This window comes from Saimiri boliviensis, chromosome 7 (assembly GCF_048565385.1).
Source record: "Saimiri boliviensis isolate mSaiBol1 chromosome 7, mSaiBol1.pri, whole genome shotgun sequence".
Lineage (NCBI taxonomy): Eukaryota > Metazoa > Chordata > Mammalia > Primates > Cebidae > Saimiri > Saimiri boliviensis.
In genome coordinates, this window is record NC_133455.1 from 102,824,298 (window position 1) to 102,843,036 (window position 18,739).

The window sequence follows — 18,739 nt, forward strand, 5'->3', positions numbered from 1 at the left end:
AAGGGTAACTGAGACCATAGCTTTGTTCCCAGACCTGCTGACAAAAAACAAACAACAACAAAAAAAGTGTTTTGTGCATGAAGATGCCAATGGACATAGTTCCAGGAGAAGGGTCATTTCACTGAGGCTTAAATGGTGACAAATACTCCCAAGCTGTATAGGCTATTTCCTGCCAGTGAGTGGCAAATATCTTAGACAGTTGGAATGGTCCCCATTGATCCCATTGAACACTTTAAATGTCCAAGAGAAATGTGTATACTCCGTGGCATGGTGGTGGACTTTCTATTATGCTGTACTCTCAACCAGATTGCTTTGATAACTGCTTCCAAACCTAGGTAACATATGGAATATGGCCCCTTTATGAAAGTTGGCTACATAACTGGGTTGGGTACTTGGATAGCTGGCAGCAGGAGACACTGCTTTGTTTAGGTGTCATACTCTCAGGCTGTTCACTGTCCTGCTTTTGTCTTTGCTATTCCTGTGCTGTCTGCCTTTGGTGGAGTCAACACAGTGCTGCTAAAGTCATACAATATCACACACCCTTCTTCTCGGCCCAGGAACCATGGTGGGAGAGGTGGGCATGTGAGACTATAAAGGCAGTTTCAAGAGTGGAATAAAAGAAAACAACTTATTGCATGGCAAGAGTAAGGCCACCTTGAAGCAAAGCCATGATAATGACAGTGTTTGATTTCTAAATACCAAGGTGTTCTGCAAAAAGGCCCTCAAGCAATGCCTGTAGCATAGACAACCCTGCTAAAAGAAACATTCCCTGTAACACATACACCCCTAGAGAAACACTGCCTGTAGCATTGATAATCCTCCTGAGACACACTGCCTGAAGCATACATAATCCCCAAGAGAAACATTGCCTGTAGCTTGGATAACCCCCAGAGAAACATTGCCTGTAGCATAGAAAATCCCACAGAGAAACACTGTCCATAGCATAGATAATCCTCCTAGAAAAACACTGCCTGTAGTGTAGGTAAGATTCCTAGAGAAACATTGCCTGTAGCATAATCCCCCAGAGAAACACCACCTGTAGCATAGATAATCCCCCCAGAGAAACACTGCATGTAGCATACATAATCCTATTAGAGAAACACTGCCAAAACACTGCTTGTAGCACAGAGAATCCCCCTGGAGAAACACTGTCTGTAGCACAGATAATTCCCTTAGAGAAACACTGCCTGTAGCATAGATAATTCCCTAGAGAAGCACTGCCTGCAGCATAGATAATCCTCCAGAGAAACACTGCCTGTAAAATAATCTCCCAGAGAAACACTGCCTGTAACATAGATAACCCTCTTAGAGAAACACTGCCAGTATGATAGATTATTCCCCCCAGAGAAAGACTGCCTGTAGCATAGATAATCCCCCTAGAGAAACACTGTCTGTAGCATAGATAATTCCCCTAGAGAAACACTGCCTGTTGCATAGATAATCCTTCCAGAGAAACACTGCCTGTAGCATAGATAATCCCCCTAGAAAAACACTGCCTGTAGCATAGATACTCTCCCTGAAGAAACACTGCCTGTAGCACAGATAATTACCCTAGAGAAACACTGTCTGTAGCATATATCATCCCCAGACAAACACTGCCTGCATCGTAGATAATACCCCAGACAAACACTGCCTGTGGCATAGATAATCTTTCCAGAGAAACACTGCCACATACCATACATCACACCCCCCAGAGAAACACTGTCTGTAGCACAGATAATCTAGCAGAGAAACACTGCCTGTAGCATAGATAATACCCCTAGAGAAACACTGCCTGTAGCATAAATAATGAGCCAGATAAACACTGCCTGTGGCATAGATAATCCCTCAGAGAAACACTATCTGCAGCATAAATAATCCCCCAGAGAAACACTGCCTGTAGCATTGATAATCCCCCAGAGAGACACTGCTATGTACCATATATCACACCCCAAGAGAAACACTGCCTGTAGCATAAATAATCCCCCTAGAGAAACACTGCATCTAGCATAGATAATCCCCTTAGAGAAACACTGCCTGTAATATAAATAATCCCCTTAGAGAAACACTGCCTGTAGCAAAGATAACCCTTCAGATAAATAGTGCCTGTAGCATAGACAACCTCTCCAGAGAAACACTGTCCCATATCATACATCGCACCCCAGAGAAACACTGCCTCTAGCATAGATAATCTTTCTAGAGGAACACTGCTTGTAGCACAGACAATACCATTAGAGAAATACTGTCTGTAGCATAGATCATCCCCAGACAAACTGCCTGTAGCAGAGATTATCCCCCTAGAGAAACACTGCCTCTAGCATAGATAATCCTCCCAGAGAAACACTGCCTGTAACATAGATAATCCCCCTAGAGAAACACGGCCTGTAGCATAGATAATCCCACAGAGAAACACTGCCTGTAGCATAGATAATGCCCCTAGAGAAACACTGTCTGTAGGATCAATAATCTCCCTAGAGGAACACTGCCTGTAGCATAGACAAGCCCCCTGCAGAAACACTGCCTGTAGCATAGATAATCCCCCTAGAGAAACACTGCCTGTAGCATAGATAATCCTCTTAGAGAAACACTGCCTGTAGCATAGATAATCCCCCTAGAGAAACACTGCTTGTAGCATAGATAATCCCCCCAGAGAAACACTGCCTGTAGCATAGATAATCCCCCTAGAGAAACACTGCCTGTAGCATAGATAATCCCCCTAGAGAAACACTGCCTGTAGCATAGATAATTCCCCTAGAGAAACACTGCTTGTAGCATAGATAATCCTCTCAGGGAAACACTGTCTGTAGCATAGATAATCCCCCTAGAGAAACACTGCTTGTAGCATAGATAATCCCCCCAGAGAAACACTGCCTGTAGCATAGAAAATCCCCCTAGAGAAACATTGCCTGAAGTATAAATAATCCCCCTAGGGAAACATTGCCTGTAACTTAGATAATCCCCTTAGAGAAACACTGAGTGTTTCGTAGATGACTCACCATAGAGAAACACTGCCTCTAGCATAGATAATTCTCCCAGGGAAACACTGCCTGTAACATAGATAATCCCCCTAGAGAAACACTGCCTGTAGCATAGATAATCCCACAGAGAAACACTACCTGTAGCATAGATAATGCCCCTAGAGAAACACTGCCCGTGGCATAGATAATGCCCCTAGAGAAACACTGCCTGTGGCATAGATAATCCCCCCAGAGAAACACTGCCTGTAGCATAGATAATCCTCTTAGAGAAACACTGCCTGTAGCATAGATAAGCCCCCTAGAGAAACACTGCCTGTAGCATAGATAACCCCCCTAGAGAAACACTGCCTGTAGCATAGATAATCCCCCCAGAGAAACACTGCCTGTAGCATAGAAAATCCCCCTAGAGAAACATTGCCTGAATTATAGATAATCCCCCTGGGGAAACATTGCCAGTAACTTAGATAATCCCCTTAGAGAAATACTGAGTGTTTCGTAGATGACTCATCATAGAGAAACACTGCCTCTAGCATAGATAATCCCCCAGAGAAATGCTGCCTGTAGCATAGGTAATTATCCCTTAAAGATGTTTATGTACCCTTCCCAGTGGTCATGGGTTTTGGTAAGGAAGTCTGAGGCATGATCAACCACACATGTTATTCCAAAAGCATGCTATACAAAGTGTATTATCTGGAGGTCAGGTGCAGGGATCCAGCATCCTGTGGCTGCCTGAAGCATGATATCTTTGGTAAATTTCTGGTCCGTGTTTCTTTCTGAGAAACTGCATTTGTCAGCCTCCTTCTTCTGCCTCTGAGCCTAGGAAGGCCTTTGGCAGTAGGTTTGCATAGATCTGCTCACTGTGGCGCCTTCAGGGTTTGACTGTTCTGTCTTGGTGTACTCTTACTTGGGGTTAATCTGTCTGATGATGTTAACCTTCCTGTAACCGGCTATTTATATGGAAATATGGAAATTTCCATGATTTGGAAAATTTTGTTACCATTTCTTTAAAACACCTCTCTATGATTTGCTGTTTCTTAACCCCCTCTTAAAGTCCAACGACTCTTAGGTTTTCCCTTTTAAGGTTACTCTGTAGATCTCATAAATATTCTTCACTCCTTTTCATTCTTTTTTAGATAAAAATATCCCCTGACTGCATTTTCAAAAAGGGTGTTTTTGGGGTCACCGATTCTTTCTTCTGCCTGAGCAGTTCTGCTGTGAAGACCCTATTGTACCTATTGTACACTCTTCAGGCTGGCCAGTGTCTTTCTCAGCTTCACAATTTCTAGTGTTTTAAATTATTATTATTTTAATCTATCTTTTAAATTGCTCAAATAAATTTCTGGATTGATTTTATATTTCATGTTAAAGTTTGCTTTTTTTCTCCCAAAACTAAAATTTCCATATTGCTTTTCTGTGCTATCTTAAAGTCTGCTGTTTTTTTTTCATCATTTTCCCCAACACTGCAATTTCCAAGTTTTTATCAGAGAGTTCACACATGACCATCTTGTTAGGGTCTGTGACTGATGCCTGCTTTGTCCATTTGGGGACATGACGGTTTCAGGTCTATTCTTGTTTCTTATGAATGCATGTCTATGTCTTTGCACTGAAGTTTAATTTGCCTTTGCTATTTCAGTCTTCCCTGTCTGACTTGTTTTAGAGTATGTCTCTCCAGGCATCCTCATTTCTGAGTTGCCTCACCCCGGGACTGCTGCCTTCCTCTCAGCACTAGATGGGGCCCGAAGCCCAGGCTTGCTGAGGCTCTCAGGCTGGTTCCCAGTGGGGCCTTTCCTTACGGTGGAGGGCGGTCCCTAGGGGATTCCTGGGTGGTGCGTGGGCTGGCCAGGGCTTCCTGCTGGGAGCACCCGAAGGTGCATTTCCTACAGTGCTGAGGAGCAGCCAGAAAACTCTGCGCTGGTGCTGCTCGCCCATGCCTGCTGTTCCACTCCGGCGGCCCTCAGGAGTTCTCACCCTACAGGCATTGCGGATGCTTCCTGCAGGTGGAGGCTGGAGTGGCTTTACTGAGAAAGAACCCAAGAAGCTGAGGAAGCTGGCTACCACCTGGATTCCACTTTTTCCAGTGTAGAAATGTGACTGCAGGGGACCTTTCTGTGCAGTGCCTGTCAGCCTGTGGGTGCGACAGCCTAGTTAGAGGTCTCTTTTGCCACCTTCTGCTTGAGGTGTTTTACTTCTCTCTTGCCCCATAAATGGGCGCAGTCTCAGTTTTGTGTTTTGAGATATTTCTAGTATATTCTTGTTGCTGGTTTTGGTTTTTTGAGAGGGAGAGTAAAACCAGATTTCTACTTCATGGCCATTTTGGTTGAGAATTTTTTGTTGTTTACATTCCCAAGTTACTTGAATGAGAGCTGGACCTTGCACAAAGTATGGACCAACTTCAATGGATTCCAACTGATATAAAACTTATAACTGCACAAATGTTATAGATGACCTCTGAAGGTGATCTTGGGCAGCCCGCCCCGTCACTGCATGAATATATAATCTGTAACGTTTTCTTTGATTCCTCTTCCACTCATCTTCTGAATTGCTGAAACCTAACCCCATTAGTACCTTCTGCTCTCTTGTAAGTCACACAGAGTCTCTACAGTAAAAGTTGCAGCTCACATGTACGGTCTTGCTATCCAGTGTGCCACTGGTGGTGTGTTCCTCCAGCCTCCATTCTGGGCTTCTTGTTGGTGTCATTGCTGTGAATGCATTGTCCTCTGGAGCAGGCTAGAAACTGACTTTTTTTTTTTTAATTTGGGTTAAGGGTTCACTACAAACCCTGTCTCAAAATTCTGACAGAGCCAGGCATGTGCAGAGCAAGGCTGCCAAGATGAGGCTTGCACTTTACAGTGAGGAATGGCACCTAGGAAATTCTCCATGGGCTCCTCCTTCCAGGGACAGGGATATAAGGTTTGCAGAAAACACAGTGTTAAGAGGCTATTGCAACCTAATCATGGAAGGGACGTTCCATTGCTTTTGCCACATCCATTTAGTCAAAAGCAAGTCACTACATCCATCTCACAGGCAAGGGGAAGGGGCTGCACAGCATGTGGGGCTGGAGGTCATGTCTGCTTCGCAAAGCCTAGAACACCCTTGCCCCAGATAGCCTCAGGACTTGCTCTTTTATCTCCTTCAAGTCTTGGCTCAGGTCTTACCTGTGCAGTGATGCCTTCCCTGACTACCCTATTAAAATTACAGTCTCAATTCTCAAAAGAAAACAAAATGACACACAAGTGTATGAAAAATTGCTAAACACCACTAATCATTAGGAAAATACAAATTCAAGTAACAATGGGCTATAACCTCACACCTGTTAGAATGGCTATTAGCAAAAAGACAAAAGGTAACAAGTGTAAGTGAGGATGTGAAGAAAAGGGAAACTTTGCATACTGTTGCTGGGAACATAAATTAATACAACCATTATAGGAAGAGGTGTGAGATTTATTTAAAGAATTAAAAATAGAATTGTCACATGATCCAGTAATATCACGACTGCATATATATCCAAAAGAAATGCTATCAGTCTGTCAAAGAGATATCTGCACCCCGATGTCCATTGCAGAACTAATTACAGCAGCAGGGTGTGGGAACAGCGAAAGTGTTCCTCCAAGGCTGAATGAATGACGATAATGTGGTATTGATATGTAGTGAAATACTATTTGTCCCAAAAAAGAATAAAAACCTGACATTTCCTACAACATGGATGAACCTAGGGGACATTTTGCTAAATGAAATAAGCCAGGTACAGAAAGACAAATAATGCATGATTACACTTATATGGGGAATCTAAAATAATTGAAATCATAGAATCAGAGAGTACTATGGGCTGGAAAGAGGGAAAAAATGTGAAAGTGTTGGTAAAAGTACACAAAATTTCAATCATGTGGGATTAAGTTCAAGAGATCTATTGGACCACGTGATGGCTTTAGTTAATAATAATATATTCCTGAAATTTGGTCTGAAAATAGGTTTTTGGTGCTCTCACTACAAAAAAAAATGTTAAGTATGTGGGGTAATAAGTGGGCTATCTTGATTCAGCCATTTTACAGTGCATACATATTTCAAAACAACATGGTGCATCCAATCATCTATACTTTTATCAATTAAAATAGATAAAATAATTAAATAAATTAAAATAAATGAAATAAAATTGCAGTTCTCACCCATCCGCCCCCTATCCTCCTCCCCAGTCAATGTCTACCCATACAGTGGTGGTGTGGAGTCAGCTCTCACCAGCTCATGAGAGAGTTGATTGTTACATTTTCTGAAAATGTGGGACTCTGTTTTCTTTTCTTTTCTTTTTTTTTCTTTTTTTTTTTCTTTTTTTTTTTTTTTTTCATTGATAGCATGTAACTGACCACAGTAGGGACATATACACCACATAAATTGACAAATTAGAGATTTTTTTTTTTTTTTTTTTTTTTTTTTTTTTTTTTTTTACTTTCAGTAGTCTTTACCTTTATAAAATTTTAACTTTTCTACACACAAAAACCATTCTAGGAATTAATCTTTTAAACACTTATGAAACTGCAAATTATAAAATAAGAAACTTAACACTTATAATCACAAGGGGCATCATAGTTAGTCCTTCCACTACATGTAACACTGGGGTATAGTTTCAAGATTGAATAGAATATTATAATACACAGATGGTGGGGAATTGACCCCTTCAGTGTACTAAGATTTTTCTTTTCTTTTTTTTTTCTTCAACTTTTATTTTGAGTTGAGGGGTACATGTGCAGGATGTGCAGGTTTGTCATGCAGGTAAACATTTGCCATGGTGGTTTGCTGCACAGATCAACCCATCACCTAGGTATGAAACCCAGCCTGCAGTAGCTATTCTTCCTGATACTCTCCCTTCCCCGCAACACCATCCGATAGGCTCCAGTTTGTGTTGTTCCCTCCATGTGTCCATGTGTTCTCATTGTTTAGCTCCCACTTATAAGAGAAATTTGGCATTTGGTTTCCTGTTCCTCTGTAAGTTTGCTAAGAATAATGGTCTCCAGCTCCGTTGATGTCCCGGCAAAGAACATAATCCCATTCTTTTTTTATGGCTGCATTATATTCCATGGTACCACATTTTCTGTATTCAGTTTATTATTAATGGGCATTAGGGTTGATTCCATTCTTTGCTATTGTGATTAGTGCTGTAATGAACATATGTGTGCATGTATATGTCCCGACCTGCAGGACAGCAACAGGAGCTCGAAGAGAAGGAGTGGGGATGGATGGGCAGGAGACGCGAAGAATGGAGACAAGACAGGAGTCTCATCAAGTCTCGTTTATTGTTGCTGAGCTCACAGCTTAAATAGGCCAGGCAGGGAGGCAGGGCAAAGGAAGCTTGCAGTTGGGAAGGCCTTCCTAAGTTTCAAAAACTGAAACTTACCAACAGGAAACAGAAACTGAAACATTCAGCAGAGAAACAGGAACTGAAACTGAAACATTCAGCGGAGAAACAGAAACTGAAACATTCAGCGGAGAAACAGAAACTGAAACATTCAGCGGAGAAACAGAAACTGAAACATTACTGAAACTTATTAGCGAGGAAACAAAGACTGAAACTTGTCAACAGGAAACATTAAACTGAAACTTATCTTGTGCAAACCTCAACAGATCACAAAATGGCGGCTATTGCTGCCCACAGGTCCCCCTTTTTTATTTTATTTAGAAATTAGGCTGAGTGGTAGTTATGCCCGCGGGAACCATGCCTGTCTTAGGTCAGAGGACCCCACATGAGAGAACATTGACTCCTTATCCGTCATGGGGAGGGGAAAAACGTTTTCCTCCCTATCTTAGGTGGAGTGTCCTTACTCATGCTCCGCAGTTGCCCGTCATTGGCTAACTGGTTCAGCTCACCAGCTGACCTGAGAGGAAAGGTATCAAGCTCCATCTCTAGGTCTGCCATCTCCAGCCTGTGATAATGGACCTGAATGGGCTGCATCGTTATGGCCTCAATTTGTGATCTTGAGAAGCTCCTGAGTTTGCTGAGTATAACAGGACCAATAGACAGTAAGACAAGGAGGGAAAGCAATCAGGATAAATAATACCATGTTGTTGACTCCTAAAAAGGGAAAAGATAGAAGACCCTCAGGGCTCGGTGTCATCCCTGGGTGGAGTTGGTTTTTTGGATTTTTTGGTATCTACTTGCTTTACAAGTCTCTCGGGAAGCCACCTGGCCGAATCGGCTTCCTTGGCATAAATGCACACCGATCCTCGACCCCAAATCAGGACCGGGTCCAGGCCATGCCATGCGCCTGTCATGGGATCTTTCCACATTACCGATGCATAATGGCTTTTGGATTCAAAATGCCAGTGTCGATCGGCAGCGGAGTGTCCTTCTTGATCCAGTGTTAAAAAATTTAAAATAAATAAGGAGTGTGATAAAAGGTTTTTTGGTGATCCCTTATGGGGGTACCATTCCCCCTTTTTTATTTTATTTAGAGTGGTTTTTATGGTGACATGAGCTCTTTCTACTATGCCTTGTCCCTGGGGGTTGTACGAGATGCCTGTGACATGTTGAATGTTTAGCTGAGTACAGAATTGAGTGAAGGCTGTACTGACATAACCAGGCCCGTTGTCAGTTTTGATTTTATGTGGACACCCCAGGGATGCAAAGGCAGTTAAAAGATGAGCAATAACATGTTTTGTGGCTTCTCCAGTTTGTAAAGTGGCAAAGATATATCCACTACAAGTATCAATGCAGACATGAACATATTTAAGATTTCCAAATTCTGGGATGTGGGTGACATCCATTTGCCAAAGGGCATTAGGTAGGAGGCCTCGGGGGTTAACTCCAAGATGTGGGACTGGTAAGTGAGGTGCACATTGTGTGCAGGACTTTACTATTTGTCGGGCTTGTTCTCTAGTTATGTGATGGAGTAGTCTTAAGGATTGAGCATTAAGATGATGCAAGTTGTGCGAATGTTGTGCTTGAGCTAGAGGGGTGTTAGGGAGTTGAACTAACAGAACACGGGTGGCTGGGTCTGCCTTGGCATTTCCAGAGGCCAATGGACCAGGTAAGCCTGAATGAGCATGTAAATGTCCAATGTAGAAAGGTTGTGTTCTGGAAATTAATAGCTTTTGTAGTTGAGAAAATAGTTTTGCAGCAGTTGAGGTGTGTTTTATGAATGGGGCTGTTTCTAACTTTGGGACAGAGGTAGCAATGTATGCACTGTCTGTATAAACATTGAGAGGATCATTGGGAAACATGGAAAATGCAGCTATAACTGCATGTAGCTCTGCTAATTGGGCAGACGAAGATTGGGATTGAAAGCTGATAGTTTGGTTTGGGGTAACAAAGGCTGCAAGCCCTGTGGATGACCCGTCAGTGAAAATGGTAATTCCATTTGGAAGGGGATGAAGTCTGGTATTTTTAGGAAAAATGAAATCATGTCTGTTGGCAAAATCTAGAAGCTTATTGGGAGGATAATGATTATCGAGGTTGCCAGTATAAGAGGCAAGTGCAATGGGCCATGCTTCAGTATTTTGCATGAGCCAATGGATCTGCTGTTTGGTATAAGGTTGGGCAATGTTGTTAGGTTCCTGTCCGAAATATTCCTTGCCTAGGGTTCTTCCTTTGGTAATTAGACTGGCTACCATAAGGTAGTAAGTTTCAATGACTTTAGTGGGCATATTAGGAAGATGGATCCACATAAGTGGAGCAGTTTGCCAGAACACAGCTGTGGGAGATAATGAGGACATATAATAAATTGGAGTGGTTTGTCAATATCAAAAAAGGTGATGGTTTGGTTATTGATAGCTTGGTTAACTAAATCGATAGCTGATTTTGCTTCAGGGGTGAATTGTCTTAAAGAAGTAGGACTGGGATCCCCTACCAATATATCGTATAGGGGCTTGAGATCAGCTTTGCATAATTTTAGATAAGGTAACAGCCAGTTTATGTCTCCTAATAATTTTTGAAAATCATTGAGGGTTTTTAAACAGTCTAGCCTGAGTTGCACCTTTTAAGTCGATAGGCGAGTTCCACTTAACTGAAATCCTAGGTAAGTGTAGGGATCAGTAAGTTGCACCTTCTCTGGGGTGATGACTAATCCACTAGCAGTAAGGGCAGTTTGTAGACTTTTGAAACAAGACAAGACCACTTCCTCTTTTGCTGCTTCTAAAAGTATGTCATCCATATAATGGATGATGTATACATCCTTCCAATCTTTTCTAACTTCAGCAATGGCAATGGCCACATATGACTGACATAAGGTGGGGCTGTTGGCCATGCCCTGAGGCAAAACCTTCCATTGATATCTCTTCATAGGCTCTTTAAAGTTAATTGCAGGAAGGCTGAAAGCGAAAAGCTTACAATCCTCTGGATGGAGAGGGATAGTAAAGAAACAGTCTTTTAGGTCGACAATAACTTTGTAGAATCCCAGAGGTATAGTTACAGGGGAAGGGAGGCCGGGTTGTACACAAATATACACCACCCTGTTCCAGGGTGCCCAGGGATATTAATTCCAGCCAAACTCCGTTATACTCATTTTTTTTATACCACAAACATATTTATAAACAAAAATGTAGCATCTCCATAAACAGCTGAAGCTAGACTACAGACAAAATTAGCAACAAATCTGATGACTGTAAATTCAAGTTCTCAGGACAACAAAAGTGATTAAGCAAGACCTCAAGTAACAATGTTAATGCCATTTACAAAGGAAAAAACTGATACAAAAACATTCAAAACCTGAACATCACTTGGCATGTAAGGGGAAAAAAAAGCAAATTAGCTGAAAGGTTCATAAACACAAGGTCTTATATACATTGCACAAAGTTCAGGTGTTAGCCTTGAATGTTAACTTTCAAAATACCTTCAAATATATCCAACTCAGATCACAGAATTTTGGTATCGAGCCGCTTCATCCTCAAGATCATCCCAATCAATGCCCCCATCAATGCCTTCGTCCTCTGAATTATTGGCTAGACTGGCTAGCCATACAACCCTCTTTCGATATTTTGGATTAGCTAATTTTTGTTTAAGGCCTGTGGCTACACGTTCAGCAAATTTCTCTAAGGAACACACAGGCCCACCACTCTCCACGGGTTTCTGTTCCTCTTTACCAGAGTTGCTATTAAATGACATTAAGTCAGCTTCCCCTGACTTTTTCTCCTTGCCCTCTTTGGGTTCTGGTTTTTCCAAAACTAATGAATTTTCTTTAAAGGGGGGGCTTTTATCGGACAAATTTTTACATGAGTCTCTCAGGCAAGTTTCCCCCTGGGTTATGAGATTAGCAATGACTGGATCGTCATGTTTCGGGTAATGACCTCATTTATTAGATTCCAGTATGAGAAAGCAATTACAGGGACCTTTTGAAGCCCGAAAGCATCATAATAATCTTTTAGGGCATCCCCTACTCTTTTCCAACATCTTTGATCTATGGTTCCTTCTTGAGGGAACCAGGGACAAACGTCCTTAATATAATCAAAATATTTAATTAACTGGTTTACTTTCACCTTTACTCCTCGCGCCTTTAATGCTATGCTGAGTTCTTCTACAAACAACTCATGTTTACTAATTTCCTGACTCATAATATCATCGTTCACTTACCAGAGAGCAAGGCTGCAGCAGGTTCCCACGGTGACTCCTTCTCTGGATTTCTTCCTTCAATCCGGCCGGCTTCGACGACATCCCTCACTGTGTCCCTCTTACTTCGAGCCCCACGTTGAGTGCCAGACTGTCCCGACCTGCAGGACAACAACAGGAGCTCGAAGGAAGGGAGTGGGGATGGATGGGCAGGAGACGTGAAGAATGGAGACAAGACAGGAGTCTGATCAAGTCTCATTTATTGTTGCTGAGCTCACAGCTTAAATAGGCCAGGCAGGGAGGCGGGGCAAAGGAAGCTTGCAGTTGGGAAATTCCGGCCTTCCTAAGTTTCAAAAACTGAAACTTACCAGCAGGAAACAGAAACTGAAACATTCAGCGGAGAAACAGAAACTGAACCATTCAACGGAGAAACAGAAACTGAAACATTACTGAAACTTATCAGCGAGGAAACAAAGACTGAAACTTGTCAACAGCAAACATTAAACTGAAACTTGTCGGCAGGAAGCAGGAACTGAAACTTAACTTGTGCAAACCTCAACAGATTACAAAATGGCGGCTATTGCTGCCCACACCCAGCCACTCAACAGGCACCACTCGGTGAGCCTGGGTTGAACCTCATCATTGGTGAGTGGTCAAAGAGAGCGTCCTGTATGTTGATCTGCCACCAATATCAGCCCTGAGCCTGGTGGGCGAGTGACTAGGATAAAGGTCTCCACAATAGCCCAACCCCTGGGGAACCTGGGTCTCTGAATCCATGACCTATAGAGGGTTTTTTAGGTCCCAAACCTCACGGAAGAACCTGGTTTACCTGATTTTTCTTGTGTTTGTGGTGGAAAAACGACAAAACCAAGAGGGGGAGGAAGTGGAAAGGAAAAGATAAAAGAATGGGAAAGCAAATAATGAGACTGCTTACCAAAACAGCTGGTGGTGTGTGTGTGGGCTGGTCTGATGACCTGGGTCGGTAGGTCGATCTCTTCATGGAGGGAGCACAAGAGCAGGGACGGGAGTTTGGTCTCCTGTAGGAGTTCCCCCATCCCGGGTTTTGGTACCAAAATGTTAAATATTCACGCTTTGAATGAAGATACCCCCAAGACAGGCTTTTGTGGGCAACGTGGCTGTTCGTTTACCTGGATGCAGGTCAGCTAAGACCAAAAATGGCGTTAGCAAAGGGTAGTGGGATGGGAGTTGGTTTTATAGGTTTGGGGTGGGCAGTGGAAATTTACAGAGTAAGATCAGTTACAGTGGTGGGTAGGGGCAAGGAGTATACATGACCACAAGTTCAGTTACAGTGGTGGCTGGGGTGAGGCAGAAGAGCAGTTAAAATGACAGGATGAGTGAGGGGTATTCACATTCATAAGAAGAGTTGAGATGGCAGGGTTGGGTGAGGGGTTTGTCTGGGGAAGCTCTGCTGGGCGCTAAGCGACAATGGTGAACGCAGGTAGGGGGGTGGTGGGAGACGATCAGGAGGCAAGCAGGACTTCAGACTTTCAGGTTCCAGGTTTGCATATGGAGACCTGACACCAGGTTCAAGCAATTTCCTGCCTCCGTCTCCTGAATAGCTGGGATTATAGCTGCCCACCACCACGCCCAGCTAATTTTTGTGTTTTTAGTAGAGACGGGGTTTCTCCATCTTGGCCAGGCTGGTCCTGAACTCCTGACCTCATGATCCACCTGTCTCGGTCTCCCAGAGTGACGGGATTACAGATGTGAACCACTGTGCCTGACCACCTCATAGTCTTTGTCTGAAATACAGGGGCAGAGTTATTTTTCCCAGGGCAGTCCAGGGTCCAGTGAGACGAGTTATCAGGTCTCTCAGCAGAGTGACTTGGACAAGGGAGAGGCTCCACAGCTGTCCTCTTTCCTCAGTTGCTAAGAGCGATTGTGAGTGAGACTGGAAAGTAGCCCAGGTGGGAGAGTGGCCGTGTGCAGGGAGGAGGTGACCTGGTGAGGAAGGAGACCCAAGCATCTAAGATCACCTCCCCCTTGACTTTTACACCATACTTCAATAGAAGTAAAGGCTGGCCGACCGGGTGCCACCTTATAGATCTCAGGCATGGCATGGGGGAATCTTTCCAGAAGGTATTGTTTTAACTTACACGAGTTCAGGCCCCCACCCCACACCTACTCCATGGACCAAGACCCTTTCCCATGTAATTTCTAGAACTGTAAACCCAAGACCCTTTCACATGTCGTATCTGGAGTTGTCAGCCTCTGTAAAGCCGGGCTTCTGATTGTTAGAGGAGCTTGGCCACCAGGCAGTTACGCCGCCTTGCTCCAGCGCGCCCTCTGCTGGTGAACGGGGGCACTGGAGGGCCGAGGCCGCGCGCCCTCTGGTGGCCGTCCCTCTGCACCACTTGAAGTCGAAGAGCAGAGTGTTCAGCGCCGACGTTCTGGAAATGCAAACTGACATGAAGCCCACTAGCTCATGTGTTTCCAAAAACGAAGAAGGGACAATTAATTGGAAACCATAGGAATGAGATAAACATGCATGCACGTTTTACAACTGATGGAAAAATTCACTTAACATAGTCTTTGCTCATAAAATGCAAACTGTCAGAGGCATCTTAACCATAGTGACTTTATTTTAAATAAAAGCTTTAGAAAAAGCTATATCTGGGCAGGGTGCAGGGCTCACGAGTGTGATCCCAGCACTCTGGAAGGCGAAGGCGGGAGGATCAATTGAGATCAGGAGTTCAAGACCAGCCTGAGAAAATATCGAGATCCTCATGTCTACAAAAAATAAAATTAGTTGGCATGGTGGCTCGTGCCTGTGGTCCCAACTACACAGGAGGCTGAGGTTGGAGGATCACTTGAGCTCAGGGGTTTGAGGCCACAGTGAACCAGCCATCATGCTCACACCACTGCACTCAAGCCTGGGAGACAGAGTGAGACACATTCTCTCTTTCTCTCTCTCTCTCTCTCTCTCTTTCTCTTTCTATCTCTCTCTCTCTCACACACACACACATACACACACACACACACACAGGTTAAATCTGTTGAATTATGTATTTAGGGACTGAGTACCTTTGGTCATAAAATATTTATGGTTGCAGGAACAAGTTAATAACTAAGTACAGACCCAAAACTTATAAAATTATACCAGTACTTTAAGCAAAAAGCATTCTTAACTTAAAAATAAGTTTTAAACATAATAGTACACTCCTAAATTATTGTTAAAATCAATAGTAACAGAGAAAAGTAGCAATACAAATAGCCTGACAGAAACTCATCACAATCATTCATAAGAGACAACACTATTCTTAATAACCTATATAAACAAACATTAAGTAATTCTATTTGTACGTTAATGTGCTGGGGTTACAGGTGTGATTACTTAATGTTTACCTTAAGTAAGCACAACTGTAATCCCAGTACTTTGGGAGGCCGAGGAAGGCAGATAACCTGAGGCCAGGAGTTGGACACCAGCATGGACAACATGGTAAAACCCAGTCTCTACTAAAAATACATTAAAAAAAATAGCTTTGCACAGTGGCAGTATCATAGGCAGCGAGGTTTATCTGAGGTGCAATTATTGCTAATTGAAAACTTTTCCCAATACCCCGCTGTGATGACTGGAAATATAGTAAGCATTGGCAATTTTTGGAAGTCTCTACAGGGATGGAATAAAAAAATTAAACAAACAAAAAAAATAGAAAATAAATTTAAAAATTAGCTGGACGTGGTGGTGCACATCTGTAATCCTACTTACTTGGGAGGTAGAGGCAGGAGAATCCTTAAACCCAGGAAGCAGAGGTTTTAGTGAGCCAAGATCATGTCATTGTGACAAGGGTAAAATTCCATCTGAAAAAAAAATTTTGTTCTTTAAAACAGCTGCGTTCCTCCTCTTGCTTTCTGAGGACTCCCTGCTCTGTCACTTAGTAGTGGCTAATAAACTCTTTTAATGTCACTAGACTGTGCGACTTGCCATAAATTCCATTTCGTGTGAGACCCAAAATCCTGTTGCTGGGGTCTGGGACAAGACCCCTCTTCTGCAGACAAAATTATGCTAATTCTTTTTTCTTTTTCTTTTTTTTTTGGAGGGGGGACTGAGTCTTGCTCTCTTGCCCAGGCTGGAGTGAAACGGCATGATATTGGCTCACTGCAGCCTGTGCCTCCCAGGTTCAAGCGATTCTCCTGTTTCAGCCTTCTGAATAGCTGGGATTACAGGCGTCTGCCACCACACTGGCTAATTTTTGAATTTCTAGTAGAGACAGGCTTTTTCTTTTTTTTTTTTTTAGACGGAGTTTCGCTCTTGTTACCCAGGCTGGAGTGCAATGGCGCGATCTCGGCTCACTGCAACCTCCGCCTCCTGGGTTCAGGCAATTCTCCTGCCTCAGCCTCCCGAGTAGCTGGGATTACAGGCACGTGCCACCATGCCCAGCTAATTTTTTGTATTTTTTTTTTTTTTAGTAGAGACGGGGTTTCACTATGTTGACCGGGATGGTCTCGATCTCTCGACCTCGTGATCCACCCGCCTCGGCCTCCCAAAGTGCTGGGATTACAGGCTTGAGCCACCGCGCCCGGCCAAGACAGGCTTTTTCAATGTTGGCCAGAGCAGTCTTGACCTCTTGACTTCAGGTGATCCACATGGCTCAGCTGCCTAAAGTACTGGGCTGACAGGCATGAGCTACCTTGCCTGGCTGGCTTGCAACCTTGGTGATCACTTAGATATGGAGGGTGAAGGAGGAGGCGTGTCACACAGATATCGCTCTTGGATTATCACCTGAGATACTAGGCACAAGGCTCTATTATTGGTTCGAACCCTGAGAGCACCAGTAAACGGCTCGAGGTGGTGTGGAGCAACATGCTGTTTTCATGAGCACCTGGGTGCAGACGGGCTGAGGCCTAAAATGGTATCAGCCCCAAGTGAGGGTGAGGCTGGGGTTTTCTAGTCTCCTGTAAATGGGACGTGTTCCAGTCTGACATAACTGCTCCGTGGTACCTAAACGGCCTGTCTCTTGATCTTCAAGGGGTCCTTGTCTTCCGGACTGCCCTTTTCTGGCTTCTGCTCGTTTGCTGACCCACGCTGCTGGTGCACGTGGTCTTGTACCTTGGGACCAAGCCTGAGGAGGGAGGAGTAATCCCCCCAAGCTTTCAGGCCCCAGGGAGAATCTTTCATTAAAGAGAGTAGGCTGGCTGATTATTCTTTGTTAAGCACAACTCGGTTTTGCAGGTGCAGTGGGGTGCCTCAAGCTGAAAGCCTGACTCCTCATATGGGCCAGACCCTACGTGGCCGTTCTTGTGACTGCCAGACCACTTTGAGGCTGAGAGACAGTTTTATCTCACCTCTGTCCTGCACATGTTTATGGGTGCCTTCTCTGTGTTGGCAGATCTGGGGGTCCAGATAGGATCCCGTGAAGAGATCTCAAAGGTCATTAGTCAACAGTGTTTATCACATCACTTCCACAATCAAAGATGAATAAAATATAGAGCATATTTAATAATAAGGTTGATGGTACACCTGTGCTAGGCAGTGTTTTAGTTTCTGAGACACCAAGGAATTGAGACAATCGTTGCCTTCGAGTTTTGCATCTGTTAAGTCCTGCCATCGAGAACTGTGTGTGTTAAAATGTCTAATTTATCAGGCGGGATCTGGGCTGTCTGTAAGCTTAGGTAAGGGGAGGCTGGTATCAAGCAAGTATCCAGTACCCCCTCAACATTCCAGTTCTTCTCCACCAATCTTCCAATTCTAGGACTGATGCAGAGGCCCTCGGAGCGACTTAAGAGGGGAAGTAGTCAGTGTGCTCTGTGGATAGCTTGTTTGGGAGCATACATTGTAAATCCTCTGCTGACAAAACATTGGAAACAAGTAGTGTTTCAGCTTGAGTTTCTTGTAAATGGCTTGCAGTCGTATAAACCAGAGCATGTATACCACAGAGCAACATGAGGGCCCCTCTACCACCCTTTCTCCCAGCGGCCTAAGTGGGCATCTACACAGAATAATGTGTGCAGCCTCACTGTGTGGAAGTCCAGTGCTTTGTGCTTGGAGTGTCATCAGGGAAGGGCCCCTGACTTGGAAGGTTGATGAGCTGCCACGGTGGGAAGGAGGGGATGTGTGGTGCTGCTGGGTCTGCGTCTCACTCTGTGACAGGAGGCATGAGAGAGCCTTGGTCTTATGAAGACCTTGGGTGTCCCAGCTCACTTCAGCCCTGAGCAGCCTGATGCAGGCGCTGGGCCTTGGTTCTGGAAGTGAGAATATAGCGCAGGCTTCCACTGCATGGCTGGCACAGTG

General features: G+C 43.9%; 1 non-coding gene across 1 annotated transcript; it reads left to right on the forward strand.

The window, feature by feature from the left end:
- The first annotated feature begins 15,985 nt into the window (after positions 1–15,985).
- LOC141585236 (U4 spliceosomal RNA) lies at positions 15,986–16,126 on the forward strand. The gene has a single exon (XR_012518633.1). It is a non-coding gene; the product is annotated as a U4 spliceosomal RNA (small nuclear RNA).
- The last annotated feature ends 2,613 nt before the right edge of the window (positions 16,127–18,739 follow it).